At 62.0% G+C, this 24,643-nt stretch overlaps 1 long non-coding RNA gene across 1 annotated transcript in view; it reads left to right on the top strand.

Annotated features, from left to right (window-relative positions):
- Window positions 1-24,643, top strand: part of LOC117654218 — a 91,036-nt gene that overhangs the window by 49,417 nt on the left and 16,976 nt on the right. The window contains exon 2 of the long non-coding RNA XR_004588293.1: window positions 21,666-21,763. This is a non-coding gene — a long non-coding RNA (uncharacterized LOC117654218). The remainder of the gene's footprint in view (window positions 1-21,665; window positions 21,764-24,643) is intronic.

Raw genomic sequence — 24,643 nt, 5'->3', positions numbered from 1 at the left:
ATTTTTTTGCCGGGATTTACTGTAGTTCAGGACACAGTATTTACAGTACCTGGTTACAGCATTTACTGTACCTGGTACAGGATATTCCGTACTCCACTCCTGTGGTAACAGTAAATCCCGTACAAAGTACAGTAGATCCTGTAAAAAAAGTACAGTAACTCCTGTACTCTGAACTACAGTGACAGCTGTACTAATCACTACAGGATTTACTGTGATTTTTTCCCACAGTGCGCAGAGAGGGAATCTCCCACCCGCCGCTGTAGGAAGTGAGGAGGGGACGGAGGCAGCTGGAGCGCAGACATCTTGAGGAGGGCCGGCTAGCCCGGCAAAAGGAAGAAGGAAAGGGAGGGGGGGGCTGCAGCGGTGCACAGTCTCTCTCTAATCAACGGCGCATAGGGACAGGGAGGGAGAGGAAGGGGACAGGGCCAGCGCCACGGGGAACGACAACAAACTACACTGCGATTCAATTTGGTGTGGGCCTCGAGGGGCCGAGGGGCAGTGCCGCGCACAGACACGCTCACACACTGGCGGAAACGCTCTCTCCTTCACGGGCCTCACGTACTCGCAGTGTGCATGCAGTAACGCCACATGCCTGCCGACTTATTTAAGCGCGACAGCGGGCCGAGAGACCGCCCCCTCCTTTGAGACCGCCCCCCATCACGAAAACGAAACGTGAAGCACGTGATTTGAGTATAGTTACAGTGCAGGACAGGCCCTCCCCCCGCGCACACACACTGTGTTGGCAGCGGCCGAAATACAACCGCGCGCAATGAGTGCCCAGACCGACACAGACGCGTTCGTCGCGCAAAGGCCATGGCGGGGGACGCGTGCGTGAAGCCCTGCTTAGCCAGCTCCAGATGAAAGACGAGGTGGGGGCGGGGCCGGGCGCCGGCGGGGCTTGCGGCACGGCGCGGCACGGCGTCGGGGCCGTGACCGTGAATGCCAGAGTTGTCATCGCGCAATTCCGACGCACGCATCCCCCCCCCCCCGCCCGCCCGCCCGGCAGGCAGGCAGGCAGGCGGGCTGGCAGGCCGGCAGCTTTCGACAACTCCCCTGCACGCGTAGACGCGGTACGACGCACATCGCTGCGTCCGCACGGTGCCACACCACCTTCGCCTCCCCCTCACCACAATAGCAGCCCGCGGCGCGTCCCTGGCAGAGCTAGCAGCTTGCTCTGCATGACGTCATTCTTCACCTGCGCGGCGAGGCTAGGGTGACCACTTTTCGGGGTGCTTTACTAAGGCGTCCTCGACGCCATCCGCAGCAGCCTTGGCGGGCCGCCGTTTCGTCGCCCTGGCTGCCCTGGCTGCCCTGGCTGCCCTGGCTGCCCTGGCTCGGTCGCGCTGCAGGGCGCTCTGCAGGGCCGCGAGAGAGACGAAACGACCCCCGGAATGAAGCGGCGGCACGGCGACAGACAAGGCGCTCGCTGACGGGCCGCGGAGCCGCGGACTCAGCACACCGCCAGCGGGGCCGGCGGGGCCAGCACGACGGCGAGAGGAGTAACGACAGAACGACGGCACGACGGGGTACCATGTAGGTCACGGTCCGAAGGGCCGCCATCCCCCGCGGCCCCCGCGGCCCCCACGGCCCCCACAGCCCCGAAGGCCCAGGGGGCTTGGGGCGAGGCTTGGGGCGTCCGCGGCGGCGGCACTAGGCGCTCAGACGGCGGGGACGACGCGGCCGTTTCAGGAGCAACTATCTCGCAGTGTGAACACCCTGACATATGGGTCAGCGCGGCGGGGAGTGGCGGGGGGGCGGCGGGGGCGGGGGGGCTGCGGGGGCGGCGGGGGGCTGCGGGGGCGGCGGGGGCTGCGGGGGAGGCGGGGGGCGGCGGGGGAGGCGTTGATGCCCGTGGGGGGCGGCCAGGGGCGGCGCGGCGCGGGGCGTGTTGGCGGCCGCCGAGGCCCTCATCCACAATGCCGTGACGCCTGATTTGCATTGTAGACCGGGGGTGGTGGGGGCGGCGGGGGCCTTGACGACCTGCGGGGCTCCACGGCCGATGCGCTGGCTTTGAGGGGGCGGCTGCTGACCACGCGTGTACGTCGACGTGCCCCCCGCGGGGTGCTGCAGCGCTGAGCTATGACTGCCCCCCACTCCCCCGGCTGCCCCCTCACCGCCCCGCCCCTGCGCCGCCACCGCCTTCCGGTCGGATGTCACAGTCTGGCGACGGGCGGAGCGGCGCGGCGGGCAAAATCTGAAGAGACAGCCTGGCGGGGCTGGCAGACAGGCGCACGCTCCCAAGACGCTTGCATGAGGAATGTGCCCTGTGCCCGTCCAGCTCGTGTGGCGGGGCGGGCGGGGCGGGCGGGAGGGGGGCTGGTGGGCTCAGCAACCCGAGACCACTCTGTTGTGGCAGCATGTCCACAACGGGCTATATCCTTGGATTTGACCGGTCGTTGTGTGTCAAGGAACGGCTGCTGCTGCTGGAAGAAGGAACGAAAAGGCTTAGTGGTCGCACAGCCTGAGGAAGTTTGTTTTCGGAAAATGGTCTGATTGACAGAGAGTAAGCCGCGGTTGTTTGCATAATCAATGCAGCGCCGCAGTAGCTCTCTCTGGCTGCAGGCTGAGCATGGCGGTGTAAATGAATAGGATAAATCGGAGTTTGGACACAAAAAACAAACTACAGTTCAGACAAAACCGAGATCGGAAAACAATTTTTCGCGTGCTTGTGGAATTTGGGCAGGTCGGACGAGCTCCGCGCCGTGACCCGGGACAGGCTGCTGCGGCGCGGCCGTGCGCCGTGCGTGTCCGTGCCCATGTGGGTCATTGTCTGGGTGACGGCCTGGTCACGGTGCACGCTGCACACGAGGGGAGGGGAGGGTGCCCCGGCTGGAATCGGGGTCGCTGTGGGGCATTGTCTGGGTGACGGCCTGGTCACGGTGCACGCTGCACACGAGGGGAGGGGAGGGTGCCCCGGCTGGAATCGGGGTCGCTGTGGGGCATTGTCTGGGTGACGGCCTGGTCACGGTGCACGCTGCACACGAGGGGAGGGGGAGGGTGCCCCCGCTGGAATCGGGGTCGCTGTGGGGCATTGTCTGGGTGACGGCCTGGTCACGGTGCACGCTGCACACGAGGGGAGGGGGAGGGTGCCCCGGCTGGAATCGGGGTCGCTGTGGGGCATTGTCTGGGTTGGCCTGGTGGGGGGGGGGGGGGGGGGGGGGGGGGGGGGGGGGGGGGGGGTGGGGGGGGGCCCTGGGGGGGGAGGGGGGCCCTGGTCACGGTGCACGCTGCACACGAGGGGAGGGGAGGGTGCCCCGCTGGAATCGGGGTCGCTGTGGGGCATTGTCTGGGTGACGGCCTGGTCACGGTGCACGCTGCACACGAGGGGAGGGGAGGGTCCCCCCGCTGGAATCGGGGTCGCTGTGGGGCATTGTCTGGGTGACGGCCTGGTCACGGTGCACGCTGCACACGAGGGGAGGGGAGGGTGCCCCCGCTGGAATCGGGGTCGCTGTGGGGCATTGTCTGGGTGACGGCCTGGTCACGGTGCACGCTGCACACGAGGGGAGGGGAGGGTGCCCCCGCTGGAATCGGGGTCGCTGTGGGGCATTGTCTGGGTGACGGCCTGGTCACGGTGCACGCTGCACACGAGGGGAGGGGAGGGTGCCCCCGCTGGAATCGGGGTCGCTGGGGGGTCATTGTCTGGGTGACGGCCTGGTCACGGTGCACGCTGCACACGAGGGGAGGGGAGGGTCCCCCCGCTGGAATCGGGGTCGCTGTGGGGCATTGTCTGGGTGACGGCCTGGTCACGGTGCACGCTGCACACGAGGGGAGGGGAGGGTGCCCCCGCTGGAATCGGGGTCGCTGTGGGGCATTGTCTGGGTGACGGCCTGGTCACGGTGCACGCTGCACACGAGGGGAGGGGAGGGTGCCCCCGCTGGAATCGGGGTCGCTGTGGGGCATTGTCTGGGTGACGGCCTGGTCACGGTGCACGCTGCACACGAGGGGAGGGGAGGGTGCCCCCGCTGGAATCGGGGTCGCTGTGGGTCATTGTCTGGGTGACGGCCTGGTCACGGTGCACGCTGCACACGAGGGGAGGGGAGGGTGCCCCCGCTGGAATCGGGGTCGCTGTGGGGCATTGTCTGGGTGACGGCCTGGTCACGGTGCACGCTGCACACGAGGGGAGGGGAGGGTGCCCCCGCTGGAATCGGGGTCGCTGTGGGGCATTGTCTGGGTGACGGCCTGGTCACGGTGCACGCTGCACACGAGGGGAGGGGAGGGTGCCCCCGCTGGAATCGGGGTCGCTGTGGGGCATTGTCTGGGTGACGGCCTGGTCACGGTGCACGCTGCACACGAGGGGAGGGGAGGGTGCCCCCGCTGGAATCGGGGTCGCTGTGGGCATTGTCTGGGTGACGGCCTGGTCACGGTGCACGCTGCACACGAGGGGAGGGGAGGGTGCCCCGCTGGAATCGGGGTCGCTGTGGGGCATTGTCTGGGTGACGGCCTGGTCACGGTGCACGCTGCACACGAGGGGAGGGGAGGGTGCCCCCGCTGGAATCGGGGTCGCTGTGGGGCATTGTCTGGGTGACGGCCTGGTCACGGTGCACGCTGCACACGAGGGGAGGGGAGGGTGCCCCCGCTGGAATCGGGGTCGCTGTGGGGCATTGTCTGGGTGACGGCCTGGTCACGGTGCACGCTGCACACGAGGGGAGGGGAGGGTGCCCCCGCTGGAATCGGGGTCGCTGTGGGGCATTGTCTGGGTGACGGCCTGGTCACGGTGCACGCTGCACACGAGGGGAGGGGAGGGTGCCCCCGCTGGAATCGGGGTCGCTGTGGGGCATTGTCTGGGTGACGGCCTGGTCACGGTGCACGCTGCACACGAGGGGAGGGGAGGGTGCCCCCGCTGGAATCGGGGTCGCTGTGGGGCATTGTCTGGGTGACGGCCTGGTCACGGTGCACGCTGCACACGAGGGGAGGGGAGGGTGCCCCCGCTGGAATCGGGGTCGCTGTGGGGCATTGTCTGGGTGACGGCCTGGTCACGGTGCACGCTGCACACGAGGGGAGGGGAGGGTGCCCCCGCTGGAATCGGGGTCGCTGTGGGGCATTGTCTGGGTGACGGCCTGGTCACGGTGCACGCTGCACACGAGGGGAGGGGAGGGTGCCCCCGCTGGAATCGGGGTCGCTGTGGGGCATTGTCTGGGTGACGGCCTGGTCACGGTGCACGCTGCACACGAGGGGAGGGGAGGGTGCCCCCGCTGGAATCGGGGTCGCTGTGGGGCATTGTCTGGGTGACGGCCTGGTCACGGTGCACGCTGCACACGAGGGGAGGGGAGGGTGCCCCCGCTGGAATCGGGGTCGCTGTGGGGCATTGTCTGGGTGACGGCCTGGTCACGGTGCACGCTGCACACGAGGGGAGGGGAGGGTGCCCCCGCTGGAATCGGGGTCGCTGTGGGGCATTGTCTGGGTGACGGCCTGGTCACGGTGCACGCTGCACACGAGGGGAGGGGAGGGTGCCCCCGCTGGAATCGGGGTCGCTGTGGGGCATTGTCTGGGTGACGGCCTGGTCACGGTGCACGCTGCACACGAGGGGAGGGGAGGGTGCCCCGCTGGAATCGGGGTCGCTGTGGGGCATTGTCTGGGTGACGGCCTGGTCACGGTGCACGCTGCACACGAGGGGAGGGGAGGGTGCCCCCGCTGGAATCGGGGTCGCTGTGGGGCATTGTCTGGGTGACGGCCTGGTCACGGTGCACGCTGCACACGAGGGGAGGGGAGGGTGCCCCCGCTGGAATCGGGGTCGCTGTGGGGCATTGTCTGGGTGACGGCCTGGTCACGGTGCACGCTGCACACGAGGGGAGGGGAGGGTGCCCCCGCTGGAATCGGGGTCGCTGTGGGGCATTGTCTGGGTGACGGCCTGGTCACGGTGCACGCTGCACACGAGGGGAGGGGAGGGTGCCCCGCTGGAATCGGGGTCGCTGTGGGGCATTGTCTGGGTGACGGCCTGGTCACGGTGCACGCTGCACACGAGGGGAGGGGAGGGTGCCCCCGCTGGAATCGGGGTCGCTGTGGGGCATTGTCTGGGTGACGGCCTGGTCACGGTGCACGCTGCACACGAGGGGAGGGGAGGGTGCCCCCGCTGGAATCGGGGTCGCTGTGGGGCATTGTCTGGGTGACGGCCTGGTCACGGTGCACGCTGCACACGAGGGGAGGGGAGGGTGCCCCCGCTGGAATCGGGGTCGCTGTGGGGCATTGTCTGGGTGACGGCCTGGTCACGGTGCACGCTGCACACGAGGGGAGGGGAGGGTGCCCCCGCTGGAATCGGGGTCGCTGTGGGGCATTGTCTGGGTGACGGCCTGGTCACGGTGCACGCTGCACACGAGGGGAGGGGAGGGTGCCCCCGCTGGAATCGGGGTCGCTGTGGGGCATTGTCTGGGTGACGGCCTGGTCACGGTGCACGCTGCACACGAGGGGAGGGGAGGGTGCCCCCGCTGGAATCGGGGTCGCTGTGGGGCATTGTCTGGGTGACGGCCTGGTCACGGTGCACGCTGCACACGAGGGGAGGGGAGGGTGCCCCCGCTGGAATCGGGGTCGCTGTGGGGCATTGTCTGGGTGACGGCCTGGTCACGGTGCACGCTGCACACGAGGGGAGGGGAGGGTGCCCCGGCTGGAATCGGGGTCGCTGTGGGGCAATAAAGCGCCAGGGGAAACACAATCCCTCAAGTTTGGACGTCCAGGCGGAGCGTCGCGCGTCGCGTCGCCGACATGGGCATGGCTTACATTATTTACGGGCAAGCGACGCGAATGGATCGGCACCAGCCTGCCGGATCATTCGTTCTGTCTCTCTCGCACTCATCATGGGACGTTTCCGTCCGAGAGCGAGGGAGACAGAGCGACGAGAACCGCTGCTCGGAATCAGTTTGCTGCGGTTGTGCGTGGATATGCTGCGCGACCAGCGAACTGTCGTCCATTTCGCAACACTTTTTTCTACAAATTTTTGCGATGAAACCGAGTTTGCGATTCCCACGATTCGTCACACCCCGAGGTGCCTTATTATTATTTTTTCATTGCCACTTTGTTATCCCTTTTTGTTGAACTTTAATTGCATCCCTTGCATCATTGCAGAACATTCCAGTAAAATCAGGCATTATTGCAGAATATAGACATTGCAGCTTGAATGGGCTAACAGTGGGCCGGCTTTGTTGGTGGAGCTTGGCGTGCTTGGTGTGCTTCGGGCGGCGGTTTGTTTCGGTTTGTTTTTGTTTGGCGTCGGCGTGCCGGAGTGCCTGCGAGTGCCGGCGGCCCAAAGACAACGGCCGCGAGGGCCTCACTCATGTCCACACACTGTGATGAGGAAGAGGAGCCTGCACGCCCTGCACGGTCTCAACGCTCTCGCTGTAGTTGGGAGAGACAACAATGCTTTCGCCCCGTTACACACTTCGCAAAACACTTTACGAGTGTTATCAGTACAAATGTCAAGTTTTTGGCGCGCTTTAACGCTGGCGGTTAACAAGGTGGCCTCAGGCCTGCGCCGCGCCGCCGCGCATCCTAAACGGGGCTATCCGTCCGCGGGGGGGGGGGGGGGGGGCTCTATTAACGATGAGCTTGTTGGAACAGCCGGCGGCAGCGCGCCGTAGTCTTCCCCGTTCATGCGGACGCATGCGAGCGCGTTTCAAGGAGGCGCGTCGAAAAGAGAGGCCCCGGAGGAGCGGGCGGGGCGGGGCGGGGCGGGGCGGGGCGGGGCGGGGCGGGGCGGGGCGGGTAACTGAATGCCGTAATGTTGGGCTGTAAGCCGAAAATCCGGCCGTCGCGCCCCGCCAGTGGTGGCCCACCACACGCGCTAGTGATAGTGGTGTGTGTGTGTGTGTGTGTGTGTGTGTGTGTGTGTGTGTGTGTGTGTGTGTGTGTGTGTGTATTATTCACAGTGACTTAGCGGGCCTTCCGCTGCGCCCTGCTGATACGGCATATTTTCGCCCGCGCGGCTTTCACGGCTTTCACGGGTTTGCCGTGCGGGAGGTCTCACTCCAGCAGCACCAGCACCATGTTGTGCACCGCCGTGGCCACGCCGTGGCCCATCGCGTGGCGCGGCCCGTGCGATTCTCTTTCTCGGAAGCGAAACGAGCCCGGTCCAATGAAACTCGGCTCCAGACTGTTCCAGGGGTTGCAGGAGGCAGGCGAGCGCGGGGCGTTTCGCACTGCTGGTGATGAGATCGGAACGACCACCAGAAAACGTATTTGCGACCGGGGATCACGAACACGATCCTGATGCAAACTCGCGCACAACGTCGATGTCTCTTACCAGAATCAGAGCAACAATCAGAAACGTACCGTTACTAGAAACATTCAAAAACACCAAGAATGAACTATCGAAGCCGAGAAAGTCGGGTTTTCCGATGGTGAAATGGGCTTACGATCAGACAATCCTGGTTGTCACTTTCACCAGTGAGGCCTCGAGGCCGCCACTCTTCCCTCTTCTTTCGCCCGGGGCACTGTATCAGGCTCTGTAATCCAACAGTGGCGTAGCTACCCCGCACCCTCCCTGCCGTCGCCGTGCCCCGGCGGCCCTGGCGACGGCCCTGGCGACGGCCCTGGCGACGGCCCTGGCGACGGCCCTGGCGACGGCCCTGGCGACGGCCCTGGCGACGGCCCTGGCGACGGCCCTGGCGACGGCCCTGGCGACGGCCCTGGCGACGGCCCTGGCGACGGCCCTGGCGACGGCCCTGGCGACGGCCCTGGCGACGGCCCTGGCGACGGCCCTGGCGACGGCCCTGGCGACGGCCCTGGCGACGGCCCTGGCGACGGCCCTGGCGACGGCCCTGGCGACGGCCCTGGCGACGGCCCTGGCGACGGCCCTGGCGACGGCCCTGGCGACGGCCCTGGCGACGGCCCTGGCGACGGCCCTGGCGACGGCCCTGGCGACGGCCCTGGCGACGGCCCTGGCGACGGCCCTGGCGACGGCCCTGGCGACGGCCCTGGCGACGGCCCTGGCGACGGCCCTGGCGACGGCCCTGGCGACGGCCCTGGCCCTGGGCGCGGCGGTGGCAACGCCGTGGCAACGCCAGACTCGGTGGTCCGGGGCCGGCCGCGCCACTCGAAAAGAGAAAAAGAAAGGGCAAGCGCGCCAACGAAACACCCTGGGTGTCAACCCTCTTGACGCCCCGCCCCGCCACGCCCACCCCCTTGTTGCCTTGTACTTTTGCCGCCAAGAACGAGGCCCCTTGGCGCGCGGGCGGCTGCTGGCACGCCGACATCGATTTGCGGAATCTTTCTCCTTTCATCCGATTTCAAGTTCACGGTCTTCGAGGCCCGCGAGCGCCGTGAGGCACCGCGAGGCACCGCGACAGCGCCCCACCCCGCCCCGCCTTGTGTTTGCTCGGGCCAAGTTTTTTCGGGAGCCGCGCCTGGCCGCGCCGCTTATGCGGCCAAGTCTAGCCAAGTTCGGCAAGCTGGCTGGCAAGAAGACTGCCTCGTCATGAATGAATGAATGAATGAATGAACGAATGCACGAATGAATGAATGCACGAATGAATGAATGAATGCACGAATGAATGAATGAATGAATGAATGAATGAATGCACGAATGAATGAATGCACGAATGAATGAATTAATGGATGAATGAACGAACGAACGAATGAATGAACGAACGAACGAATGAATGAATGAATGAATGAATGAATGAATGAATGAAATGAATGAATGGATGAATTACTAAATGAATGAATGACTGACTGAATGAATGACTGACTGAATGAATGACTGACTGAATGAATGAATGACTGAATGAATGAATGAATGAATGAATGAATGAATGAATGAATGAATGAATGAATGAATGAATGAATGAATGAATGAATGAATGAATGAATGAATGAATGAATGAATGCATGAAAGGGCTTGCTGGCGGGATGAGCTGCCGAGGCGAGATTATTAAGGGTGAATGGAAGTGAAGGGTCAGCAAGCAAAGGGCAACCTTGCGACCCAGCGCGCCGCCCCGCCCCAACCCGCACCTGTTGCCGTGTATTAGCATTCCCCCTGGGCCCTGGGCCCTGCGCCGCCGCGTGGCCGCGTCAAAAGGAAGTGGTGGCCCTGCCCGGCCTGCCCCACGGTCTCCGAGTCTCCGAGGTGGCGCGCGACGTGTCGGGGCAGGCCAAGGCAGGCGGAGCAGGCTGGCATGCTGGCAGGCAGCAAGGAGCAGCGCATAATGCATCCGGCAGGAACGTGGCAGGCAGGAGCGCACAGTGGGCCAGAATACCGGCAGAGGCGGCCAAAACACAAGACGCGTTTCAAGCTCCAGAGTCGCTAAACAGGACTCGAACAGAACGTGTGACCCCACCAATGGATTCCTCGTTTGGAAAGCACTCCATTGGTGGGGTCAGACGTTCCGTTTGAGTCCCGTGGAGACTGTGGAGCTCAAACCAGGGGGTGGCAACAGCCTAGTGCGCGCGTGAAGCTATGCGCGCCGCTCGGGCCGGCAAGGAGCGGCCGGGCGGCTGGGCCGCGCGGCCGAACCAAATTAAACAGAACTTTGTCAAAACTGCATCGAACTGAGTAAACGAGGTCATTTTTAGATTCTACGCAAAATTTCCTATCCGTGAGTGACAATGGAATGGACTTTTGGATATGTGAAACAGTTCTAAAATCAATTTGAAAACCAAATTTACGGCACCAGACAGCCGACTTGAAGTTTCCCTTTCACTAAAAAAGCTATTTCCGTTCGTTTTAGGTCCATACATGCAGCGAGCCGATTGTTGGCCACTATTTTCCGGGTTGCGTGGTACACTTGGAACGCCAATACGACTTCTGTAGCAGAAATGCCGATCCAAAAACTAATTTCCATTTTTGGTCCAAAATTGTATTTTGCAACTTTGGAGGTTAAAAGCACAGTTTAAAATAGGTTTCTCAGCATTGTCAACCTCACTAAGCAACCCAGAATTCAATTCTCTATCGCCTTGCTGTGTTGGATTTGCAAAAGGAGGTCAAACTTCTAATTGAAACGAAAAGGCCCGAAGCGCTGCAAAACCGGCAAAACAGTTCAAGTATTTTGTGGAGCTTAATGTGTGAAAACTATTTCTCAGATTGTAAATCCAACCACACCACCTTGTAGGCCAGTCAATTCTACAGCTCCATAATAAGTTTCATCGCAATCGGAGACCAAGAGTGAAGGCGGCAGAATATATTTTAAAGTTAGCTGCAAAAATCTGCCGCAGCGATTTCTCATACTTGCGCCCGCTCGACCAATCAACCAAACTGATGGGATTTACAATTATTATAGCTGTCTTTACTCTTGGTCTCCGATTGCGATGAAACTTACAATGGAGCTGTAGAATTGACTGGCCTACAAGGTGGTGTGGTTGGATTTACAATCTGAGAAATAGTTTTCACACATTAAGCTCCACAAAATACTTGAACTGTTTTGCCGGTTTTGCAGCGCTTCGGGCCTTTTCGTTTCAATTAGAAGTTTGACCTCCTTTTGCAAATCCAACACAGCAGGGCGATAGAGAATTGAATTCTGGGTTGCTTAGTGAGGTTGACAATGCTGAGAAACCTATTTCAAACTGTGCTTTTAACCTCCAAAGTTGCAAAATACAATTTTGGACCAAAAATGGAAATTAGTTTTTGGATCGGCATTTCTGCTACAGAAGTCGTATTGGCGTTCCAAGTGTACCACGCAACCCGGAAAATAGTGGCCAACAATCGGCTCGCTGTATGTATGGACCTAAAACGAACGGAAATAGCTTTTTTAGTGAAAGGGAAACTTCAAGTCGGCTGTCTGGTGCCGTAAATTTGGTTTTCAAATTGATTTTAGAACTGTTTCACATATCCAAAAGTCCATTCCATTGTCACTCACGGATAGGAAATTTTGCGTAGAATCTAAAAATGACCTCGTTTACTCAGTTCGATGCAGTTTTGACAAAGTTCTGACTGTGGAGCGTGGCGGCGTGAACGTCTGGGTGAGGCGTCACCATAGAATATGCTAGCTGCGCCAGGCGGTGCCGTGGAGGTCTGGGTGAGGCGAGGCGTCACCATAGAATATGCTAGCTGCGCCAGGCGGTGCCGTGGAGGTCTGGGTGAGGCGTCACCATAGAATATGCTAGCTGCGCCAGGCGGTGCCGTGGAGGTCTGGGTGAGGCGTCACCATAGAATATGCTAGCTGCGCCAGGCGGTGCCGTGGAGGTCTGGGTGAGGCGTCACCATAGAATATGCTAGCTGCGCCAGGCGGTGCCGTGGAGGTCTGGGTGAGGCGTCACCATAGAATATGCTAGCTGCGCCAGGCGGTGCCGTGGAGGTCTGGGTGAGGCGTCACCATAGAATATGCTAGCTGCGCCAGGCGGTGCCGTGGAGGTCTGGGTGAGGCGTCACCATAGAATATGCTAGCTGCGCCAGGCGGTGCCGTGGAGGTCTGGGTGAGGCGTCACCATAGAATATGCTAGCTGCGCCAGGCGGTGCCGTGGAGGTCTGGGTGAGGCGAGGCGTCACCATAGAATATGCTAGCTGCGCCAGGCGGTGCCGTGGAGGTCTGGGTGAGGCGTCACCATAGAATATGCTAGCTGCGCCAGGCGGTGCCGTGGAGGTCTGGGTGAGGCGTCACCATAGAATATGCTAGCTGCGCCAGGCGGTGCCGTGGAGGTCTGGGTGAGGCGTCACCATAGAATATGCTAGCTGCGCCAGGCGGTGCCGTGGAGGTCTGGGTGAGGCGTCACCATAGAATATGCTAGCTGCGCCAGGCGGTGCCGTGGAGGTCTGGGTGAGGCGTCACCATAGAATATGCTAGCTGCGCCAGGCGGTGCCGTGGAGGTCTGGGTGAGGCGTCACCATAGAATATGCTAGCTGCGCCAGGCGGTGCCGTGGAGGTCTGGGTGAGGCGTCACCATAGAATATGCTAGCTGCGCCAGGCGGTGCCGTGGAGGTCTGGGTGAGGCGAGGCGTCACCATAGAATATGCTAGCTGCGCCAGGCGGTGCCGTGGAGGTCTGGGTGAGGCGTCACCATAGAATATGCTAGCTGCGCCAGGCGGTGCCGTGGAGGTCTGGGTGAGGCGTCACCATAGAATATGCTAGCTGCGCCAGGCGGTGCCGTGGAGGTCTGGGTGAGGCGTCACCATAGAATATGCTAGCTGCGCCAGGCGGTGCCGTGGAGGTCTGGGTGAGGCGAGGCGTCACCATAGAATATGCTAGCTGCGCCAGGCGGTGCCGTGGAGGTCTGGGTGAGGCGTCACCATAGAATATGCTAGCTGCGCCAGGCGGTGCCGTGGAGGTCTGGGTGAGGCGTCACCATAGAATATGCTAGCTGCGCCAGGCGGTGCCGTGGAGGTCTGGGTGAGGCGTCACCATAGAATATGCTAGCTGCGCCAGGCGGTGCCGTGGAGCCGTGGAGCACGGATCCGAAACCCTATCCAGCATCCAGCCCGTCTAGCCTTCTTCTGCCGGTGCAGCGTGGCTCATGTTGTGCTGCCAGCCAACTAATTCCATCTTCCCCATTTTTCTCCAAGGATTCCGCACTGTTCGTGGCGGCTGCCGTTTCACGCATGTCCTTTTTGTATTTGAGATCATTTTGTAATTCGATGAAAGACAAAGGGATAAGGACGCGGTGCACTCCGAATATCCTCCTGAGATTTTTCTTCGTAACCTATGGTGAAGAGTTCTCAGTATCTCATGAGCAACTTCTTAATATTTACGAACAAATTTTTCTGTGACAGATGTGTCGTAAAGTACTGAGAATTAGCTCATTGTTAATATGACTGCACGGCATTTCTCAGCAGCAAATTGGGAGTGTGGCAGTCGGACCTGAACTATTGTTGTCACATTCGAGCCCGACGCGTTGCCTGCAGCGCCGTCCGTCCGCGTTTCGAGTTAGTGCGTGCAGAATGCGGCCGAGTGCAACAAACGCATCGGCGCGCCGCGGAATGCGGTCCATTGTAAGAGTGGCGTGGACGGGCGGCATTCCAGACATGCATGCATCCACAGCGTGCCGCGGTGGTGCATTGTGGGCCAGACGCTGACATGGTGGGCAGGGCGGCGCTGTCGAGTGTGGCGGTCGGTCCAGACAGCCCCCTCCCCTCCCCTTTCCCCCAAACTCGGTTTGTGTATTTGCTGGCAAACCGCACTCGTCCTTGGCATTGGGGCGGAAGGTTTTGGCAAGGTGCAGCACAGCGGTCTGCACAGTGGTCTGGAGGCGGGGGCATCTCCACGCATCACGGCTCGTGGGGCCCACTGCGTCGTCGCCCGTTTCGCAAAGCGTCATGGCCTTGTTGCTCGCCGTGGGGGACAAGGGTTGGCCAAGCGGTTCGAGTGCTGGGTGACGCGTCGGGCAACACCTTCACTGTAAAATAGAATTTGTCAATTAACAAAGGTACCTCTGGAAATTAGTTACCAAAAAGTTTCTTTCGTAATTCACGAGGATTCTTTGTAAATTTAAAATGGGTGTTCAAGGATTTTTTTTTCAGAGGTTTCGTTGAAAGTTGCGGAGATTCATCCCTACAGTGCTGTAGGACCGCGCTGAGCAGTGTAGGGCTAGGCTCATGGAAGCGCTGATCGTGTTGTGCGTGACGAGGAGGCGCTTTCTCGACCCATCGGCCAAAGCTCTTAAGGCATTGGCCAAAAGGCCCACTTCGTTTCCTCGGCCCGCCTCGCCCTCTCCCTCACCGCCGCTGCCCCCACGACCGACCTCCAGGATTTTCCACTCTTTCGTCCTGCCGATTTCCCTCCTGGTAAAAACGCGCCACTTTTTGCCATCATTTGCTCGCGGCTCGCGGGTTGGCCCTGCGGCGGCGGCGGGCGCGGACGCGCGCAGACACAAGTTCCAAGACCAATATCGAACATAAGTTGGTCCGGCAAATCGCTGCCATTCGCTGCCATTCGCTGCCGCACGCCGCGCGGCAAAAGCAGCAAGGCCTTGGGAACGCTGCGCCGCGCCGCGCTGCGCCCTGGGCCAGGGCCGGCCGGGGCCCCTGGCTGCGCCGCGCATGCTGTACGCCCCATGGGCAAGCGGTCTGTCCGCCTGTCATCCTCGTCTATCTGTCCGCCCGCCTCGGCCCGCCGCGGCCCGCCGCCTGCACTCTCTGCAGGCCTTCACCCACTTTGCGCCTTGCCCTTCACCGGTACAGGGAAAGCAGACGTCGCGGAGGGGGGGGGGGCTCCATTATGAAAACGGTCTCCCTCTCTACTCCAGACTCGACTTCCCAGACTTTTCGAGAAACGATGATCGCCCGGAACAAAACAACCAATCATGTTGTTATCATTTTTCTGTTTTAATTTTGTGATCCAACGAAAAGAGGAGTTGCAATAGAACACTTAAGATTCCCACTGGCCATCTTCTACGTGCCTGCCTGCCTGCCTGCCTGTCCGACTGTCCGTCCGTCTGTCTGTCCGGCTCTCCTCTGAGACCCGCGACGAGCTCACCGTTATTTGAATATTTTGACGGCATCGTGCGCTGCATCACCATGCGCTGCCTTGGTGTGCCTTCGCCCCGCGGCCCCCCGGCAGCCTTTGATGTCCCGGACAGTGTCCTTGGCCCTCCTCACCCACATTTGAGGTGTGTTGCGCGCACGCTTTCGCCACACTGGTGAACCTGAGCAGCTGGGTAAGCAGGCCACGGGATGGGACCTGTCCGCTCGCACAGCAAATACGCTCTTGGAAAAAGAACAAAAAAATATCCTCGTCCTATCCGTCGCAAAAAATTTCCGATACTCTGCGTCTTCAACAAAACTGATTTGGGGGCACGGTTAGTCGCTCCGCAACCGTCAAACGAGAACGAGGAGTCCCAGTCCTCCTCGGAGAACAAAAATAAACGGCAACAATATCATTACGGCCGCGTCCTGTTTTTGCCTTTTTTCCGCTTTTCTCCTCGGGATTGGGGGAGACGATCGGGAAACAAGAAATCGGGAAGGGGCTAGTAATTAGCTATAACGAGGTTTTCGGGTCACGGCCGCGGCCGGGAGGGACGGAGACAAACAAAGAGGAGGCGGGTGAAGGAAAGAAAGAAAGGGAATCAAGGCTTGTAGCCGTTCGCAATGCCGGCGAGAAATAGGTAGATTCGGGAATAAATAAATACACTGCACCTCGGTGGTCCGGGCGCCAGAGCGAAGGCCAGGAAGGCGGGTAGCCGTCCCTGGCAACCCCCCGCATCACGCCCGCTGGAGAAAAGGGGGCTTTTCCCAGAGGCGAGTTATTAAGTTATTTAGTTAAATCCGCCGCGGCAACGCAACCCGGTGCAGAGGTGACTTTTATTGGTCTATTGGGCTCGGGGGAGCGTGGAGGAAAGGCGGGGCGGGGTGGGGCGGGGTGGGGCGGGGCGGGGAGGGGCGGGGCGGGGAGGGGCGGGGCGGGGAGGGGCGGGGCGGGGAGGGGCGGGGCGGGCCCAACACTATCTGGGTCAATTGGAGATGAGAACCAAGCGAACTATATTACCCGTCACACAATTTACGCACCGCACATCGTGGTGGTCCCCATCGAGCGCGTGGCGGCGTGGCAGTGGCGTGAGGCCGCAGCAGCCCGCTCGGATTTATCATTGTCGCTGCAAGCTCTGGCTGCCCTGGCGCGCTCAGGGCCGCCACCAGCAGCACACGGCCGCCATCAGGGCGGTGGCCTTCACCGCGTCCAATCGCCCAATTCGCGCGGGATCAGCCGGCACCTGCACGGCGAGCGGCACGGCCTCGGCACCGGGACAAGCGGCGCCAATTTACGGTGTAGCAGAATCAGCGCAGCACCCGCTCGTTTGCCAGTTGGACTTTGTTTCACTTTGTGTCAATTTTTATTGTTTTCACTCGCCGGCGCCGGCTGCCCAAGTTGGAGCTGGAGCTGCCGTCTCTCGCACCCTTCCAGACTAGGGATGTGAAGGCCGGTAATATTACCGGTAAAAAACGGTATAATACGGTAAAATACGGTATTTTACGGAGACCCCGGTAAAATTGGTATTTTTCGGTAATTTTGAAATATTGACTTATTTGCCCTTCTTTTGCTTCCACACGATGAATTAGGACGTAGGGACTGAAAACAGCGCCCCTTGGGAACTCTTGGTTTGTATCTGCCCCTCGCGCCGCCCCATGTACGTGCAAGACATCATCTCTGGAAGTCAATGTTCTCTTCTTTTGCAAAACTTGTGGAAACTAAAATTTAACTACACGAGCCAAACCAGAAACTTTTTTGTTGCCAAGATAAGTATAATGTAAACTAACTTTAAACAGAAAATAGGAAAAAATAGGGGTAGATACTTGTAAGTTATTTGAGCTGAAAAATGCAATAAACATTGACACGATTGGACACCAAGGGGCCGCTGATGCCTTTCGGAAAAAAGAGTTTTCATGAGATCGAACCAACTTACATGGACAACGAGAAAAAAGGCAACATGTTTGCACTACAGTATATTTGGGCTGTTAATTTACGGTCAAAAGAACACGGCAGAATCAAAATTTATTCACAAAAAGGGAAAGTCCACAAAATTCAGACATTAGGGGGAGGGGTCAATAAGTCGGAGAATAGTTCATATCTTAAACACACAGTGTTTGGTCCTTGTCTTTCAAAATGCTTCATAGTTCTTGAGACATGTTGGCTTGGAAGTATGTATGAAACGATGTAACCGATACACCCTCACCCACGTACCTTCTTTCCCCCTATTTTTACTAGAGGTACCACAATTACCCCTAAAATTAAAGAAAAATCAATTTTACCCAATTTTACCGTATAATACGGTAAAATACCGTATTTTACCGTATTTTACGTAACTTTGAATCTTACCGGTATTTTAGCATCCCTATTCCAGACGCCCCGTGGCGCGAGAGAGACAGAGGGACGCAGCGACCCTCCGGAATGAGGCGGCTGCCCAAGTTGGAGTTGGAGCTGCCGTCTCTCTCGCACCCTTCCAGACGCCCCGTGGCGCGAGAGAGACAGAGGGACGCAACGATCCTCCGGAATGAGGCGGCTGCCTGCGGCTGCCTGCGGCTGCCCGAGGCGGTCGGCCGTTCCGGGCCGCGGTTTGCCGGCCGCGTCCGGAGCACTCTGCCTCTCTCGCGCCTAAGCGCCTGTGAGTGCGGAGCGAACAAAACGACTCTCAGACTGGCTTGGCCTGCACTCGGTGCAGCGCTCCCTTCTTGCGTTTGCTCCGCTTGCTCCGCTTGCTCCGCTTGCTCTGCTGCTGACATCCAGTAGCAGCGGTGAAGCAAGGCGGGGCAGGCCGGCCAGGCCTTGCCCCACCGACCCACCCTCGGCCTCGGCGCCGCGGGCCGCGCGCCGTGCAGTCAGCCGCAGCCTTCCCCGAGCCGCTCACTCCCCCAGCGCGGTCTATCTAGAGACATGATTATGATCGCACAGGGAGGAGGTAAAACGAAATTCATCCTCGAACGTCAGACTTCAATGCAAACACCACCATAGCGGGGCAATGCTACCCAATAATTCAATGCCAGGAAAAGTGGCGCAGTTGTGACTCGAAAAAACAGTTGGTAGTGCGACAGCTAGTGCGACTCGACGAAAGCAATGAAAGCAAACCGGCGCATGCATGCAATGCGATGCAATGTGGCGAGTGCAGAAAGTGGAGGCCAAGGGCGCAGAAGAAGAAGAAGAAGAAGAAGAAGAAGAAGAAGAAGAAGACGCAGCAGCAGGCCGCGATGTGAAGCAGATATCTCGGCAGGGGCCGGAAAGGGGGTTGGGGGGGGGGGGCAGGTGCATTCCAGCGCGGCGTGAAAGGAACACGGCGTCGTTTTCGTCAATATTGCCTCGGTGACCCACTTTAAAAAGCACTCAGCACGGCCCCGCGCCTCGATGGAGTTTGTCCAGGTCAACACCACCGAGGCCCGTCTTCGTCGTCGTCGCGGGCCGGTCCGCGCTGAGGCCTAATAGGCGCCTTCTTCGCTCTGTCTCTCTCGCACTCGTGGGGCGTCCTATCCAGGTGCGAGAGAGACGGAGCGGCGAAAACGACTCTTGGAATCAGCGTGCTGCTGCTAACTCTTGCCGCGGGAGTTTGTTGGCCACTCCAGCGGGGCGAGCGGGTCGTTCCAGTGGAGAGAGCAGCGCTGGAGCCCTGGAGCGCCGCGCCCGGCCGCGCCGTGAGTTGAGCTCATTGGTGGTTCAGCGGCAAGTTAGGACTCGCTGGAGTCGCTGGCTGGAGCAGTCATTGTCCGGCCGCGTCTGCGCGCGGCGTCTGGAGCGGAAACTAAATAGGAACCCGATGGGGCGGCGGGTGGTTTCGTTGGAGTCAGACGAAGCAGGACGGGGCGGGGCGGGGCGGCGGGCGGGGCGGTTGCTATATTCACGTCATGGGGAATGATGCACACTCGCACGCCCGCGTCCCGCGTCTATCAAGTGGATTTGAATATTTGTCCCGCGTCGGTGGCGGAGCGGAGCCACTCTGGAGGAAAATACTGCTATTATTTGTCGTCCGTCCTTCTTTGCGTGTGTGTGTGTGTGTGTGTGTGTGTGTGTGTGTGTGTGTGTGTGTGTGTGTGTGTGTGTGTGTGTGCCGCGACCGTGGCCGTGGTGGCGCGGCGGGCGGTCGGACAATCGAAACTCATTTCGGAAGCCACAAGTTGATTCAAGGTCGGGGGCGTGGAGGCGGCGGTGGCGGCGGTTCGCGGCGCGTTCGCCAGACGCTGCGCGGAGCGGAGTGGAGTGGGGTGGTCGGCGTGTCGGCGTGTCGGCGTGGGCGCTGCCGACCTGCTTGGCATGCAGAGTTAAATGATTGAGCAGGCCAGGTACAAAAGCGCGGGGCGGCGCGACCCCGGCGACACACGGCGACAATGGGTCCCGAACAGAATGGGACCTCGGCCTGCCTCGCCCTGCCTCGCCCTGCCTCGCCCTGCCTCGCCCTGCCTCGGCCTGCCTCGCCCTGCCTCGCCCTGCCTCGCCCTGCCTCGCCCTGCCTCGCCCTGCCTCGCCCTGCCTCGCCCTGCCTCGCCCTGCCTCGCCCTGCCTCGCCCTGCCTCGCCCTGCCTCGCCCTGCCTCGCCCTGCCTCGCCCTGCCTCGGCCTGCCTCGGCCTGCCTCGCCCTGCCTCGCCCTGCCTCGCCCTGCCTCGCCCTGCCTCGCCCTGCCTCGCCCTGCCTCGCCCTGCCTCGCCCTGCCTCGCCCTGCCTCGCCTGCCTCGCCCTGCCTCGCCCTGCCTCGCCCTGCCTCGCCCTGCCTCGCCCTGCCTCGCCCTGCCTCGCCCTGCCTCGCCCTGCCTCGCCCTGCCTCGCCCTGCCTCGCCCTGCCTCGCCCTGCCTCGCCCTGCCTCGCCCTGCCTCGCCCTGCCTCGCCCTGCCTCGCCCTGCCTCGCCCTGCCTCGCCCTGCCTCGCCCTGCCTCGCCCTGCCTCGCCCTGCCTCGCCCTGCCTCGCCCTGCCTCGCCCTGCCTCGCCCTGCCTCGCCCTGCCTCGCCCTGCCTCGCCCTGCCTCGCCCTGCCTCGCCCTGCCTCGCCCTGCCTCGCCCTGCCTCGCCCTGCCTCGCCCTGCCTCGCCCTGCCTCGCCCTGCCTCGCCCTGCCTCGCCCTGCCTCGCCCTGCCTCGCCCTGCCTCGCCCTGCCTCGCCCTGCCTCGCCCTGCCTCGCCCTGCCTCGCCCTGCCTCGCCCTGCCTCGCCCTGCCTCGCCCTGCCTCGCCCTGCCTCGCCCTGCCTCGCCCTGCCTCGCCCTGCCTCGCCCTGCCTCGCCCTGCCTCGCCCTGCCTCGCCCTGCCTCGCCCTGCCTCGCCCTGCCTCGCCCTGCCTCGCCCTGCCTCGCCCTGCCTCGCCCTGCCTCGCCCTGCCTCGCCCTGCCTCGCCCTGCCTCGCCCTGCCTCGCCCTGCCTCGCCCTGCCTCGCCCTGCCTCGCCCTGCCTCGCCCTGCCTCGCCCTGCCTCGCCCTGCCTCGCCCTGCCTCGCCCTGCCTCGCCCTGCCTCGCCCTGCCTCGCCCTGCCTCGCCCTGCCTCGCCCTGGACAAAGCCGAGAGGCAGGCGCGACTCCCCCGGACTACGCACCACCGCGACGCGCGACGCGCCGCCGCCGCGGTCGCAACCTGCGCAACACCACCAAATTACAACAATGGAGAAGCGAGAACGTGGCTCTCCGAAACCGACAACTGAACGTGCCGCCAAAAAAAAAAAATAGCTAAAAATTCCAGTTGAAAATTCCAGTTGAAAACGGAATTTAAAAAAAAAACTGAGGAAGAAAAGGTTACACTATAGGACTGTGTTGATAATCTGAAAGTCTTAGAAGACCAAACTGTAAAACTTAAAAGCTCAACAAGCGTCATCAGTAAATTTTATTTTATAATGCAAAACCGTTGGAGTTGAACTTAGTTGCCGACAGGCAGCCCCTCGCGTGTCGGCCTGCCCGCCTGCCCACCGGCCGTGCCTGCAAATCGAACCCGCCCAGCCCAGAAAGTGAGAGCCTTCCCTTCCCATCGACCGGCGGAGTGCCTCGGCATGTGCCGCCCGCGTCGCACGGCGGCCATTCTTGAGATTCGGGTTCGGGTCGCATGTCTCCGCCGTCGGTGCGTCGCCGACCGTGCTTCCGACGCCGTCTCCCTCGCGGGGCGTCCCGCGGTGCGAGAGAGACGGAGAGTGCGGCACGACGAGAGGCCCGGACAGGGCAATAATTATCCTGCCGTCCGAAAGCTCAACTTGTAACTCAATATTGACTGGCGGCAAAGTTGGGGCAGCTGTTAGGGCCGGCGATGTCCTGGCTGACTCGCCTGCAGGCGGCAGCGCGGCAGGCAGGCTGCAGTGCTGCAGCGCCCTGCGAAGAACTTGCTCCTGCAGAACGACACTGACTCACTGCCTTTCTGTTGCAGGGCTTGTGGCGATGTTCTCCCGACGGCGATTCGTGACACCATGAGCGAGTGGCCGACACCCGACTACGAGCCTCCGGAACATGTGTTCAGTGTCAATAGTGAGTACGCCACCTGCCGCAGCCTGGAGCCTCCAGGGAATGCTCCAGGGAATGCTCCAGGGAATGCTCCAGGGAATGCTCCAGCGCGCCGCGGTGCGGCTTTCCCGTCTCGCTTGCTCCTGCTGCTGATGACGCCCTTGCCCCCGTTCCGAGACACCCCCACCCCCACCCCCACCCCCAACCCCAACCCCAACCCCGCCCCGCGCGCGTCGGTGCATTAAAGCGAGACTATAGTAACACTGGTAAAATTGGGACAAGGCAGGCCATCAGGTCCTTGAGGCCCTAGCTCTCTCTGTCTCTCTCTCCAACTCTTTTATCTCCCTCGACTCTCTCTCCGCCTGCACGGCGGCCTTCTCGTGCTGGACACAGTTTGCTCCCGCGCCTCAAAGTTCCAGCGGCTCGGCACCGTTCCGTCGCCAGGTAATGGTGCATGAACGGGCACCGAGCGTCCGTGTGTATGTGTGTGAGTATGTGTGCTAGTGTGAGTGTTTATGTGTGCGGTCTGCAGCCAGCGAGGCGTCCCCGTGTTTGATGCGAAAGCTCGGGCGTGTTTGAGGCCGCCCTGCCGCCGCCCCTCCTCGCCGTCCTCTCGCCTCTGGGCCCCGGATGCAACGACAGACGGCCCGCCGGTCCAGAAGTGCCAGGAATACACGTGACCTTGGCAAGCTGACCGATTTTCGCCGCCGCTGGATGAGCTGGGTCAGTGGCCTTCCCTTCCCCTCAGCCCCACTCCGCGCGTCGCGCCACCCCGGGAAGCCGCCGTCGTCGACGCCGTGGTCGCGGGGTCCGCGGCCGGCACCGCACCCTTGACCGCCGCGTCGAGTGACACTGCCGCCGCCGGCCGCTCCACTTGCAAGTTGGTAAGCGTGTTGCGCCAGTGTCGCGTGCGTTCGTGCGCGGCGATGACGCCCAAAGTCCTGCAGCACGCGAGACTGTTGCCAAACTGGGGGACGTCGGCGGGCGTTGTCGACGGTGACGGCGGAAGGGAGGGGGAGACAGTGGCCGGCCGCGCGCGTGGGGCCTGCCCAGGCCTGCCCAGGCCTCGGGGGATGTCGTCATCGCGGTGGTCTGTCTCCGCCCACGGTCCGTCCGTCCTGCAAGGCCCTGGAAGGCCCTGGAAGGCCCTGGAAGGCCCTGGAAGGCCCTGGAAGGCCCGGGAAGGCCCTGGAAGGCCCGGGAAGGCCCGGGAAGGGCGGCCAGACTGAATGGCGCCCGATTTGTGGTGCCTCGGGGAGCCGAAACCAATCATCAAAGTTTGCCAGCCCGTTCGTCCCCGTCCCCGGGCCCAGAACACCCAGAACCCCGACCGGCCGGCCGCCGCCGCCACCCACTCACACGAAGGTTGTTTGGTTTGTCTTGGGCGACGCACGGCCGCACGGCCCGGCGAGGGCGCGGCGTGCGTCTGACCGGTGCGGCGGTGCGGGGGGTCTTCGGCGGGCCGGGCGTTCCAGGCGCACTCCCCGTCCACCGGGGAAGTGCGGGGGCTGGCAAGCCACGTGCAACACGGCAGCGCCCCGCACGGTGAGGCCTGGCAGGCCCGCCCGGCCCGGTCTGGACCGGCGCCGAGACCACTAGGCCGAGGACAGCCACGCAGGCAGATGGCCCGGACAGTGTAAGTGCCTGTCACGGGCAGGTGGCCAGCCAGATGACCCGAGCGGAGCGGGACGCCGCGCATAAAAAAGAAGCTGAAAGGGTTTGTAAGCGGCAGGGATCGATCGACAGACTTATCAAACCCGTGCCGTGCATGGGGCCACCCGGAGAGCTCTGCTGGCTGCAGTTTCGCGCGTCGGGTCGTCGGGACCCTCCCCCCTCCCTACCACCACCACCACCACCACCACCACCACCACCACCACCACCACCACCACCACCACCACCACCACCACCACCACCACCACCACCACCACCACCACCACCACCACCACCACCACCACCACCACCACCACTACCACTACCACCACCACCACCACCACCACTACCACCATCACCACCACGGCTCCATTCCCATATCTCGGCCGATCAGTGCTTGTTGTTCGGAGCTCAACGCCCCACAGCTGACTCGCCTCATAAGACGCTGCAACTCACGCGGCGCCGAGGAGAACCGAGGACCAAGGTCAGCGCAAAGGGCGGGGCGGCATGCTGTCGGGCGGCGGGGAGAGATAGCGGTGACAGGGAGGGAGATAGCGGCGACGAGGATGGAGATAGCAGAAACGACATGTGCGAATATACAAGTCGCTTTGCGAAGCCGCAAAAATTTACTTGGAACAGGGGTGAAGAGTTACTCGACCACAAGTATAAATTATCCTTTCTCCGAGTAAATTGTCTTGTGTCAAGATTTTTTTTCTGAGTGTCGAGTGCTGGCTTTCTTGTCCGTCCGACGTCCGTGTCACGCGTCGGACGGGCGGCGGAGTCCGACGGAGTGCTCCAGGGCTGACAGCCGCGCGGGGGACTGACTGGCATACGCCATTTTTAATTCACGCCATTCGACTCTCTCGCCTCCCCCCGCCCCGACGTGGCGCAGGCAGCCGCAGGCAGCCGCAGGCAGCGCACACGTGCCGAGGCGGGACGCTCTCCGAGCTCTCCGACAGTCCTGCACCGCCCGCACGGCCCGCACACACAAGCAGCAGCCAGCGGCAGCAGCGCCAAGGACACGCGGAGGGCGGCGCCGTCAGTGCAAACTTTTTCTCCCTCGCTCTCTCTTTTTTATAAATGAATTTGTAGTGACCAGCTCTGGCAAGGCTTGCTTCGAGGAACCAGAGGGATGGACTCGAGGGACAGCGCGCCAAGCCGAACCCCCGGCGAGCCCCGCGCGTCGCCATGAGGTCGCCGTCGTGTTTCGGCCTTCGGGCGCCTTCGGGGCCGCGGCCGCAGAGACGCCGAGGT

The sequence above is a fragment of the Thrips palmi genome, unplaced genomic scaffold, assembly GCF_012932325.1.
Source record: "Thrips palmi isolate BJ-2018 unplaced genomic scaffold, TpBJ-2018v1 HiC_scaffold_10, whole genome shotgun sequence".
Lineage (NCBI taxonomy): Eukaryota > Metazoa > Arthropoda > Insecta > Thysanoptera > Thripidae > Thrips > Thrips palmi.
Note: the sequence above shows the minus strand (reverse complement) of the source record. Positions and strands in the feature narration are given on the sequence as shown.